Here is a 12,886-nt window from a genome sequence, read left to right on the forward strand (position 1 = left end):
AGTATTGCACACCATTGTATTAAAGTGAGAGTCTGTGTACATAACGTGAGGCTGCGTAACTCACAGTGTATGAACTATCGAGACTTTATTATATACATCGTTAAGCTGTTGGCGCAAAACGTTCAGATCAATTTTCATCCTATGTCAAAACTGCTTAACTGACGTGGACCTAATCCCAGCTCTATCTGCCGTCGGAATTGCCAGTGGAGCCAGCCGAGATCCGTAACTTCAACATCCCACCATTTCTGTCCTATTTTCCAAACACCACAGATGCATGCTTTTAATCTTAAAGGAGTCGCTACTGTGATGGTGAACATAGGTTTTACCACAGTCTGAAGGTTTCTGCTGGATTTATGCCACATGCGAATGTCGCGGTACTGTGCTTTCAGACTGTCTGATCTTCACATTCTCTTGAATCACAGTGGAACGTGTAAGTAACACATTATGCCTCAGATGCTGGTGTGTGTTTGTCTGTGTGTGTGTGTGTGTGTGTTTGTGTGGGTGTGAGTTAGTGAGTGTGTGTGTATGTGTGTGTGTGTTGAGATAGAAAGAAAGACAGCTTCAGTAGCATTATGATGAACAGCTCACTACACAGGTTCCACACGAGGTGCGAAGCCAGAAGGTGCTAGCGCTGGTGTCTTGTACCTACACGCATATAGATTATTCTCTTTCAGCACTCTCCAACGGCCATAAGTCCTATGACCACAGCCCTCATACTTCTGTCTATAACGGAAGTCTGCATCTCCACTGCTCTCACACCAGACCTCAGCGAAATTGTTGAGGCGAATATTTCTCTCTCAAGGGCATCGAGGCAGTGAAAGTCCTACAGTTCGGATGTGTTCTGTTAAAAAATCGAAACCCATTGGTACAGACGAGCTAAGTGGAGCAGGGATGAGGCACTGTACTCATATTTTAGGGGACGGGGTTTCAGATTTCCGTCTAGCCATCCAGGTTTAGGGTTTCCGTAATTTCCCTAGTTACTCAGCACAAATGCCGGTATGGTACTTTGACACGGCCTACTTCGTTGTCAGTCTTTGATCAATTGGAGCTTGTGCTCGGTCTCTAATGACCTCTTCAACGACGGGGCAGCAATCCCTCATCTTCCTTCTTTTCGTTTATTCAATAAGAGTCTCCTCTGTCGCCCCTCCATTTTCAGCAACATATAATACTGGCAGAGGGCTTGATCTGTAGGCCATACTGCAATCCTGTATGTAACCGACAATAACAAAAACTAAAAGAAGACACTACGAGTTCGCTACGGTTCGTTGCGTCCCAGGACCAAAATAGTCTTGGCTAGATTGCATTTTATTCTACGACTGCTTACGTACCAAGATTACCAGTCGTCTTTATAGGTCTCAGTTACCTCATTTCATATAAAAACGATATGTTCTAGAAGAAACAGGTCTTATGTGAGTGACCTGCTGATCCATAAACTTTGTCTTCGATGTCTTAATCCTATATCAATAACTCGTCAACAATCTTTTAACTTTTAACCATTGGGACACCTCCGAGTTTGATGCACCAAATATCCATTGCTGCAGTTCGTCCTTATAGGAGTCATTCGACCATTCTGGCTGTTCCAGTTGTCTGCTCTACTTTCAGAGCACCAACTGAAGACTATGTGGAAATAAATCTAGAGGATTATGGCGCCACTGGTAAAGACTGGGTAGCTCTATGCAGCATTATTGTGGCAGCAGAGGATGAACTTTTACAACTATTTCTTTTATCATGTTCCTGACTTTTTTTACGATAAATCATAATTTCTGAAGACCATTGTATCTTAATGGAAGGTGGATGGTGGTGTAATCGCTGTCGTTCACGTCTTTCGAGGCTTCCCTAGTTAGTCATTACAATTATACCAGTATAGTTCCTGATCTGTTACCATTTCTTCGCCTCTCTTGTCTATGAAGGGGACCGTATGAACTTCCCATCACCGATTTTATTCATATTGGCCGGTTGTGTAGGGTATGACTAGCACTTGATGATAAGTGAAGAGGAAGACGCAACTCTCAAACGTTTTCCATAAAATCAAGTTTGAAAATTTCACGCGTGCTTATATATTTTGTGCGGCCCCTAATACTCAAGCTGTTGGTGAATGTCGTGATCTCATCTGGATTGCTTCCACTACTGTGCAGTGATCTTCACTTTTTATTGATTTTAATCATGCTTTTGACCGATTTAGACACGATTTTCTGTTGTGGGTGTTGACTGCTGTTGGTTTTAATGGTGCTGCACGACAGATGTTCAGCTAGCTAATTACTGGTACTCAGGCGTCTATTGACATGGATGATCTTCTTACCCCCCCCCCCCCCCCCAGAAGTGCATCGAGGTGTCCTACAGGGAAGTCCCCCATCTATGTCGTAATTCGTGGTATTTATGGAATCGTTACTGCGGTCCATAGTTACTCGATTGGGTGGCCCGTCCGTATTGGGAGAAAGGTTTATCGTCCGCGCGCATATCAGTGACGTTATGATACTTCTTCGTACTCATGATGACTACATACGGATGATCAAAGGCGTTTTTGGAGCGTTTTGTCGCCTTACGGGAGCGCAGGTTAACGATCAGAAATCTCGATTACTCAGTTACTGAGGATTTGACGCGGTTAAGATTTCACGGGCTGTGACGGTCGCACATCATCGTTCGTTGGGTATTATTAACGATCGTTGTTCGATGAAGTTCATTATGGACAGGATTGAAGGAGCGATCCTTGAACGCAAGGGGTGCTCCCTCTCGTTAATTAATACGATTCAGACCTCGCAAACTTATGTGTAGAGTAAGTCCTATTTTGTTGTACAAATTTTCCCCTTCCTGTGACGTTATCGCAAAAGTTACAAAGATTATCGGTCACGTTTATCTGGTGAAACTCTATTTTTCGGGAGCGCTATGAGGTTTTGGCCTCCCTGATGTTCGGACCAAGGGGTCTGGTTTATTTCTTTGAGGCACTATTTTAACGTGTCTTCGCGTCCCCCAATCACTTACAATTCCAATTTGCTTCCAAATCTCCCTACCTCCTTGGAGTCCCTCTCGCCGGAGACCGATTGGAAGGTTGTTTGCTCCAACGTCAGCCACTGTCGATGGATTTGGCGTTCTCATGCTACCAAGTCGTTCATAGTCTCGTCCCCACCAACGTTCAACTTTCTTGCATTGGTCTTAGTGATCTTAACCTATGCGCTGTCCGCCCCGGTAGCTGAGTGGTCAGCGCGACAGACTGTCCTTCCGAAGGGCCTGCGTTCGATTCCCGGCTGGGTCGGAGATTTTGCTCCACTTAGGGACAGGGTGTTGTGTTGTCCTAATCATCATCATTTCATCCTCATCAACGCGCAAGTCGCCGAAGTGGCGTCAAATCGATAGACTTGCACCCGGCGAGCGGTCTACCCGACGGGAGGCCCTCGTCACACGACATTTCATTTCTACCTATGCGCTCATTGTCACGAAGCAAATATATTATATCATCGGTTGTTCGCCTGCGGACACAGGTATTAGATTTGGCTTCGCCGTCAATTGGCCTTTCTTTCCAGGACGACGGAAATGGCAATCTCGGGTGAGATTCTCCAGCCTACCGATCCACCGCTCTTTTCCAGCTCAATGAACAGTAAAATTATGTGAGTTGTCGGGCGTTATGTTCATTACGTGGTGGAGAGGTGGTATGACTCGGATGCTTCTTCCTTTTACCAGCATACTGTTACGGCTCACTGGACATGGCAATGGGTGCCACGCTATAACGCGCTTTCTGCGAATGTGCTGTACTTCGTATGTAATCGTCGAGGAACTGGATGATGTGTGGAATCTCTTATCTGTTCCGATGTTTCATTCCTGTTGTCCTGCTTTTGGTAAAAACCAAATAAAAGTGATGGATGAATCGGTCTTTCTGGTATTTTCGTCACGGTCCCTTTTCAGGTGTATTGTTACACAGTCAATTTTTGTGGTCCTGTTTGTCTTGCTTTTTAATTAATAAAATCTAAACAAAAATTGTTGCATGCAACAGTTGTAAATGATTTTTTTTTTTTTTTTGTCTTTTCAGTGGCAGAACCCATGTAGGATTAACGTCGACTCTGTTTCGTTCTTTTTTGACTAGCACGTTGTAAGGTTTCAAAGCAAAACTAAAAAAAATAAAAATTAAAAACGGCCAGTGTTACGTGAGTGACCAGCTCAGTGACTGGCCTCCGGAGTCGACCCATGCCCACCTTGACTCCACCCAGCTTGAAAATGTCTGTGTTCGTTCTTTCCTCCCGCTTCAAGAAGGAGAAAAGAAAAAAAGGGGTAAAATGTTCGCCTGTCACGCTGTAGGCCTAGGTTCGAGTCTCAGCGGATGCATCTACTTTTATGCCTCTAATATTACAATCCACTATGTGAGGTATTCCTATACGATTCTCATATATATATTCCGGACTTACAGCACCACCTCAATACTTCACGCAAATGAAAATTCGTTGTATCATGGTGTACTCAGGTGATTATTATTATTATTATTATTATTATTATTATTATTATTATTATTATTTTAAGCAGCCTTGAGTTAAGCGCTTAGTTTCGGAAGCCAGAGGTCCATGGTTCGAATCTCCTCCTGCCACTTGTTTTCTTTATTTTCTTTCGTCCCCACGCAATTCTAACCCACGTTATTCTAACAAAAGTTTTATTATTATTTTGCAAATAATCGCAATTAAAGATTCATTTATTATTTTCAGAATCTTTATCTCGTAAACAGGGGAAGAATTTCGTAAGGAGATTGGAAATAGGAAAAGGATACACAAGATCTTTCAATCAAATCACTACAGTCTCTTTATTTATATTACTATCCACATTTGTGACGCGTACAGTGTGTAACCTGTGGAGCACTTCTCCAATCTGGATGATACTGGTCATCGGAACATGCAAAAGAGCAATTACTGCGGTATACAGCACTTGTAATGAACAAATAATTTTTTACATGCATTATTTATTTAATATATCAACAGCAAAACAAATTTGGCTTACATTTGTAAATGGTTCTCAGTCATTTTCAGGAATGCCACGCTTATCTGTCGTTAGAATTAAGTCAGAATGAAAGAAAAGTACTGTCAGTGAGATTCGATCAGCCAGCCGCGGTGGTCTCGCGGTTCTAGGCGCGCAGTCCGGAACCGTGCGAGTGCTACGGTCGCAGGTTCGAATCCTGCCTCGGGCATGGATGTGTGTGATGTCCTTAGGTTAGTTAGATTTAAGTAGTTCTAAGTTCTAGGGGACTAATGACCACAGCAGTTGAGTCCCATTGTGCTCAGAGCCCATTTGAACCATTTGAGATTCGATCCACAGACCTTGTACTTATGAAACTAAAAAGCTTATTCACTCGGCTGCGGAATCCTAGATTACTAGCAACAATACGAAGCATACAAGCCAACCTAAAAATTTCGAACTCGATTTTCTAGAAAACGGTTAAAAGTTGCGACTTTCTGTTTATATATGTCCTAGTAATTCCCTACTCATCCTGTCAAATGTACCAAATCGGTGAGGGTCCTCTTCTTAGCTAAGCGACTCTACAAGTAATAAACAGTCTTCGTAAGGATTGTCGGACTGCACCAGAAAAGTCGACATTAGTCTGGTTCAAATTGTAATGTTCACTAGGAATTTTCTTTGTATGAATGGGGTATGGAAAATGGGTCGCCTGAAAATGTGTAGCTTTGCAGTGAATAAGACGAAAAACCTCGGACCACGATGCTTCGCTGCACAAAGCAATTACAGGATCACTTTTTCGAAACGCCGTAATAATTTCCCGTTGCGACGTATACATTCGAAATTTGACTCAAAGATGAGTACGCCAGCCGCGGTGGTCTAGCGGTTCTAGGCGCTCAGTCCGGAACCGCGCGACTGCTACGGTCGCAGGTTCGAATCCTGCCTCGGGCATGGATGTGTGTGATGTCCTTAGGTTGGTTAGGTTTAAGTAGTTCTAAGTTCTAGGGGACTGATGACCACAGATGTTAAGTTTCATAGTGCTCAGAGCCATTTGAACCATTTTTTTTAAATGTGTACAACCTTCCTCTGTAGTACTCCAAAAGAATGGCGTCTTGCGACATCACCCTCGGTTTCGCAAACGTTTCAATCGGGAAGGTGTCGACACTTGCGTAGAAAAGGTCACAGCTCAGCTCCTGTGAGGTCTAAGGTTCCCACTCTGGCACCAAATTTTATCACGATACTGCCAACACCACCGTCGACGTATCATTCCCTCTTGTCCATATTTCACCCCTTCCATTCACTCCACTGCGATGGAGGTCAGGACAGTAATGCCAAGCGCTAAAACCACGCTGTTTTATTGTGAGTGACCGAGGAAAACATTTCACACATCGCAGCTCAGAATGGACACTAAGAGGCCTTAGGGGCTGACATATAGTACATCAGTGAAACCACCCCTTTCGTAGAGGCACAGAGTCCCACGCAACGACAGTTCACAGTGTGAACAGTGACAGGACCACATTACTGATAAACTTTGACACAGCTGACCCCCTGGACGATTGAACTCTTTTCGGAGGACATTGTGGCCCAGCAACGCCCAACGCCAGTGAACATGGTCGCCCCAGATTGGAGCAAATACGACCACAGTTTCTGTTATAGTGTATGGAGAGGAACCACTACAGACCGTTCAAAACCATTCGACGAAATCAGAACGGGATCAGAGGCAGCAAAGAGTGATTATGTTTTTTTCAGTCCCCCTGTTTTGCGCCCTCCTGTCTTGTGATTACAGTGGTGTGCAACGCTGACAAATGCATGAAAAAAATGACAAGGTATTCTTCTAAGACCACCCAGTTTGGCAGTACCATCTGTGCCACCTATCCGCCTTTGCTCACCACTTTTAAAAGTGTAGCTGAACAGAGACGACCTGTAATGAAGCCTTACATGCTTGCAGACAGGCAACCCCTTTGACATCACTCCGATTCTGGATGGCTTACTAGCAGGCGCAGGAACAGCAACTTTGCCTGCCTGCAGGTGCCTAAGTCTCTCATCACCGGTTCTGTGCGTACAGATACATGTTTAAGGCGCTCAACAATTGTTCTCAGGTGCCACGGATGGTGTTGGTGAACTGCATGGTCCAAAAAGAACGCTATGACATTTTATGCACATACATGTCAACGTCGCATCCCTCTATGATCACGACTCAGACAACGCGAAACAGGAGGACTGAAAAGCATAAGTACTCTCTGTTGCTTTGGATGCTGTTCAAATTTTCGACCAGTGGTATTGCACGATCGGTAGTGGTTCCACCCTGTACACCAGAGCAAAAATTTAGGTCGCACATCTTCTTATTTTTCTTTGCTATAGAATAACGATACATTTAAAATCCATTTCCTTTTTTTTGTTTTAGTTATTCTTGACAGGCATTATTGCTTCAGAGGCAAAAGAAAATGTAGTATTATCGTTTAAGAAGGAGTGTTGTGCAAATGATTATCAAATAAAGAAGCACATTTATTTTAGAAGATGAGATAATTTCACTCAATTTATTGGCTGATCATTTTTGAATGTGGGTCAGCCTTTGTGATTCAATAAGAAATTATATCGCCAAGAAATTATTTCTGATGTACGTCTACACAGTAGTAACAAGCAGAACAGCACTCGTTTCTGGTTCTTTTTAGTACTAGGGAGCAGTAAAAATGGCGTCTCGGAAAGGACCATCAGTTCTCAAATCCCTCTCTGTCCCCTCTTTTGTAACTCCGAACGAGAGACCTTTGTCCCAGTCTGGCTTGGTCCCTGCTGTTGACACAGAAGGCAGCAACAAAGCCCCGAAAAGGAGTAATATTGTGGGACACTGATATCTTTAAAGGAGAGACTTAATATGACAAATACCTGACAATAAATAAGCAGATATTCGATCGATTTAAAGAGAATTTCACAACTAGAATACTCCAGCAGTGGGCTGTAGGTGCACCTCTTCAGTATACGACCAACACGGATTTTACGTTTGCTGCATCATTATCTCGGGAAAGAAATTTCAAATCGAAGTATAAAATTCATCAACAGGTGCATCACGAAATACGTCTCTTACCTTTCTATTATAATCCGTTTGAGTCATTAGTCCTCTGATAATCTGATGCGGTCAACCAAGAAATCCTCTCCTAAGCATGTTAATGTTGGGATAGCAGCTGACAATGGCGTCAAGGTTATAGTGCAAATTGAGAATGTATAGTATGGTACATTCAAGTACAGTGGGGGAAGCTGAGCAGCAAACTGGGGCAGCAAACAGCTGTACGATACATTCTGTGTCAGCATTACTGTCCTCGACAGCAGCAGTGTCAGTGCATCAATTCCCACTGTGCTTGGTGTTGCTACGTTAAAATTAACAGCTCAAGAATCGTCACAGGACATATTTATAAAGCAACGAAGTGCCGTGAACACACATGGTCTGCAGGTAGTGGCATGTGCTACAGTGCATCGAGAGTAGATCTGTGTTATTGTTTTACTTGAGACAGTGGGAACATTGATATGGAGATGTGCTGGTCATGATTTCGGTCACTCAAGATCAACGAAAGTTCATTGCAAGATGGTGTACCTACTCCGACAGGTGCTGCATGCAATAAATGTGAAATTCAAAGCATACAAAAAATGTTATTAGTCAAATACTGTCGGATTGTCTCCAAACGTCAGTCAGTCCCTCCAATCATTAACAGATGTTCCATTAAAACTAGAATCTTCCATGTCATATACGTCCATGCAGACGCCATCCTCATTTCGAAATATAATCTGCTTACGATGAAAATACAGCCCATCAAGTCAAGGAATGGAATCATATGTCCGTAACATAGTTACCAAACGTCTGACAGGGCTATTTATGTAAAGTTATGCTGTGTGTTGTACTCCCTTCCACCATTAACAAATGTTCCATTAACACTACGGTCTTCCATGCTATATACTTCCATACGAAATGTAATTTGCTTAGGAAGCAAAAGACGTACCCAGTGACCCAGAGGAATGATATGCGTGTAACTTAACCTCCAAAGGTCTCTCAGGAATATTTAAGTACAGTGATGCTATGTGTGGTACATCCTCCCACGCCGGCCGGGGTGGCCGAGCGCTACAGTCTGGAACCGCGCGACCGCTACGGTCGCAGGTTCGAATCCTGCCTCGGGCATGTATGTGTGATGTCCTTAGGTTAGTTAGGTTTAAGTAGTTCTAAGTTCTAGGGGACTGTTGAACTCAGAAGTTGAGTCCCATAGTGGTCGCACCCATTTGAACCATTTGAACCACTTCCTCTCGCTATTAACAAATGTTCCATTGAAAATAGACTCACCCGTCTCATATACATGCATGTAGACTCCACTCTAGTTACGAAATGAAATTCGCCAACGAAGAAAAAAATACCTGGTAATCAATCGTGTGTAACATAGGTCTCAAACGACTGTCTGGGCTATTCAAGTACAGTGAAGTTATGTAGGTTACTCCCTTTCATAAGTAACAAATTTTCCAACAAAACTACGGCCCTGCGCAATATATACACTCCCAAACGATTTTTGAAATGTTCTTCCGCATCGTTAACATTCAGGATCAGGATCAAACGCGAGCAATCCACTTCCATAGCTTTGAATCGGAATTTAAAAACTAGAGTCTTTGTAACAGAGGGAGCCTCCTATCACATTCCTACACAAGCGGGAAGATTCCGCGACACAGTCACTGCCATGACAGTATATTTCTCATCACATTCTCATCCCCGCGTAGGAGACATGGTTTTTCAGCACTCAAAGAGATGAACTTGAGAAATTTACCACGTAGATAGCTCTTAAAGCCACCACATACATCTGAAAGTGTTCGTCAATTGGTGTGTATACAGGGTGGTCCATTGATAGTGACCGGGCGAAATATCTCACAAAATGAGCATCAAACTAAAAAACTACAAAGAACGAAACTCGTCTAGCTTGAAAGGGGAAGCCACATTGCGCTATGGTTGGCCCGCTAGATAGATATTTAAGGAAACAGGAAGTGTTCAGCCACATGTGAAACGTCAACCACGACCTGCAACAAATGATGATGCCCAAGTAGGTGTTTCAGCTGCTGTCGCGGCTAATCCGCACATCAGTAGCAGGCAAATTGCGTGAGAATCGGGACTCTCCAAAAGGTTGGTGTTGAGAATGCTTCATCAACGTCGATTGCACCCGTACCATATTTCTACGCACCAGGAATTGCATGGGAATTATCCATGCACCAGCATTTCAAATTTGCATTAATTTATAATCTTGCAATATTAGTGATTCAAATGTGTTACCTAGGCTAATGTATTCTGTCAGAGTATTTCCACCTCAGTTGCCGCAACGCTAAAATATATTAATAAAGGCTACACACTTCGCTCTTAACCTTTCATCATACCTTTTATGTCTGACAACAGAACTGCGCTCTACAGGTTATTAACATGCGACTATCTCTGTACGGTAGTATATTATTAAAGACGTTAAAGGACCGGCGAATTATGTACTACAATATAATATAAAGTGTAGCAAAAGGTAATTATTAACTTAAACGCCTTCTCGGAAGCACCTTCTCTTTGCACTCAACGATGGTTTCTATGTAAATTGACGAACTACCTGTCAGAGGTGCACACAGAGGTTATACGATATTTTCTTGGTATCTAGCTGGAGCAAAAATTTTCAGTTAAATTTATATATGATCTCTACGAGTCATTCAAAATATTTCCAGTAGAGTTTGTTTACCTAACCTTCTTAGCATGATTAATCGCCTTGTTACCAAACTCAGTGACTGACGTTTGCAATCTTTTTCCAGGGTGTCGCCTGCAAGAATCATGAGCGGTTCTTCGACAGCTCGGACGAATGGCACCTGATTCCACACGTCAGCACAGACGCTTTCACTGGGTAATGGTTGGTGCTGTCGCTAGACATCCATCATACAAGACAGAGTGCAAATGTGTGTGTGGTGCCACGGCCTGAGTTTCAAGTGTTCGACCTGAAAAATTTAAGACATGTTACGACTGCTCTCGGCAGACCCAGAGATAACACTTTATCTCTGAGACAATATATGAACTTCTCTCTCCGATTTTGTGTGAGCACCTCAGTGCTTGTAGAAATGACTCAACCAAATATATTTGAATACAAAAGTAATTTTATGAACTATGAAACGTCTCAAAACAGTGTACAGAGCAATGTTACTCCTACTCCTATGCTGTTGTTATGCTATACAGATTATAGAGTTTCATTTTTAACTTCACACATGAGAGTTCTATGTTATTCTCAATTTTTGTAGAGGCGATATCTCGTCGACATGATGATGGAGAAACTGTCCCGTGTGACCCGGGATACTATGATCGAATCCTTGTAATGGAAGAAAATGCTGCATACACATAAAACATTAAAACGTCCATAGCCAAGTATTGGCGCTTCAACAATAGTTTGGAGTCATCTGACCGCACACCAGCTTCACCAGGTCAGGGACGTAGGTCTTCAGTGTTTCAAAATTTTAAACATGGCTCAAGCAGCAACAGTTGAAAATCTTCAAGGTAAATGATAACAGCCAAACAGTTGGAGAATAAAGATATATTGCAGTCCTTGAGCACGGTTTCGGTATATCTAAATATACCTTCATCAGATTCAAAAATACAACTGAATAGGAAGACACCTTCATTAGCAAAAAACTTAGTAACATAACTGAGACAGAAGAAAAAACATTTATAGGTTTAAGTAACCATGAAAATTGCCAAAGTATTACAAGTACAAAAACTTTTACTCACTTATTAAAATCACATCGTGCAGAGGAGATGCATAAAATGCATACAGTCACCAACTCTTATGAGAGAGTGTGATGCTTTATTGAAATTAATGGTTGATTATAGCGGTAGTGTGGGTCTTCGTCAGGACGAATTTCATTGTCGACTAGTGGGATGTGACTGAAATTTTACTGTGTGTGAGTGCTACGATCACGTAGTTGTAGAGTTGGAGGTATACATCCATATAGGTGCGACATATTTTCGAGACCAGAAAATACTTGAGAAACGAGGTTTGCTTGGTATGAGACGAGTAGGATAAGTAGGTGGCTGTTTTGGGCGGCATGGCAAATTGTCAAACAGGTTAAAGTTTCTAATGGAAGTGCGTAACCGGATGCGAAAGGAAAATGAACTACATGAGTATCAAGAATTAGGAGCCACCGTTACAATTTTGGGAGAGTGTACATTTAGATGATATTGGCAAGGGGAAAGATAGGTGGGATCAGAGCAATGGAGATACAGATGATTGTAAGAGTTCTAAACTCTACTGTAATACTTAGGATGGTATTTGTTTTAGAAAAAAGGAAAGAGGAGGAGATGTGGTTGCGAGAGTCGTTAAGTGTGCTCCCATGGCGGAGCAGCTGCCCATGATCCACAGTTCGTGGCAGAAAATTAAACCAAGTATCTCATAGCCCCTTGCGTGGCGATACCGAGAAACCGCGGGCCAACACAAGCACAAGTGTTTCACAGTTATGAATAGTGGATACAGACCATGCGTTAAAGGGTGCCATCGAATTACATACTGCCTATATCGAACATCTTTTGGTTTGGTTACGTATAGTGTGATATAGAAGACATGAAGGTCTTGCCATTGTGACGAACTTTGTTACAGTAAGGCGTTACAATGCAATTCAGACCACTTACATACTGTTTATTATTGAAGAACAGTTCAGAAAAAATTTATTCTGCTCATTAGTATGAATCAGCAGACATTATTGCTTCCTGGTTCACAAGGAATTAGTTCATGACAAAGATTACTGACTTTGGGCCAATACTCACGAAAGAATGCCATGTAGCTCCCTGAGCAGGTATAGCTGTATTATGTATTTTGTTTTCCAAATCAGTTATCATAGACCTCATATAAAATGGAAACTACTAAAAAGTATCATTTACATGCAGTGATCAACGAAACACTAAATGTGAATTACTTACGCAGCTAGT

General features: G+C 42.4%; 1 protein-coding gene across 1 annotated transcript in view; it reads left to right on the plus strand.

Moving 5' to 3' along the window:
• The window catches only part of LOC126284990 (helix-loop-helix protein delilah-like), a 49,403-nt gene extending 38,231 nt beyond the window's left edge, over positions 1-11,172 (plus strand). Inside the window, exon 3 of the mRNA XM_049984284.1 lies at positions 10,732-11,172. The gene's annotated coding sequence lies outside the window, so the exon portion shown is untranslated. The remainder of the gene's footprint in view (positions 1-10,731) is intronic.
• Positions 11,173-12,886: the final 1,714 nt, after the last annotated feature.

Source organism: Schistocerca gregaria, chromosome 1 (assembly GCF_023897955.1).
Source record: "Schistocerca gregaria isolate iqSchGreg1 chromosome 1, iqSchGreg1.2, whole genome shotgun sequence".
In the NCBI taxonomy this organism is placed as follows: domain Eukaryota; kingdom Metazoa; phylum Arthropoda; class Insecta; order Orthoptera; family Acrididae; genus Schistocerca; species Schistocerca gregaria.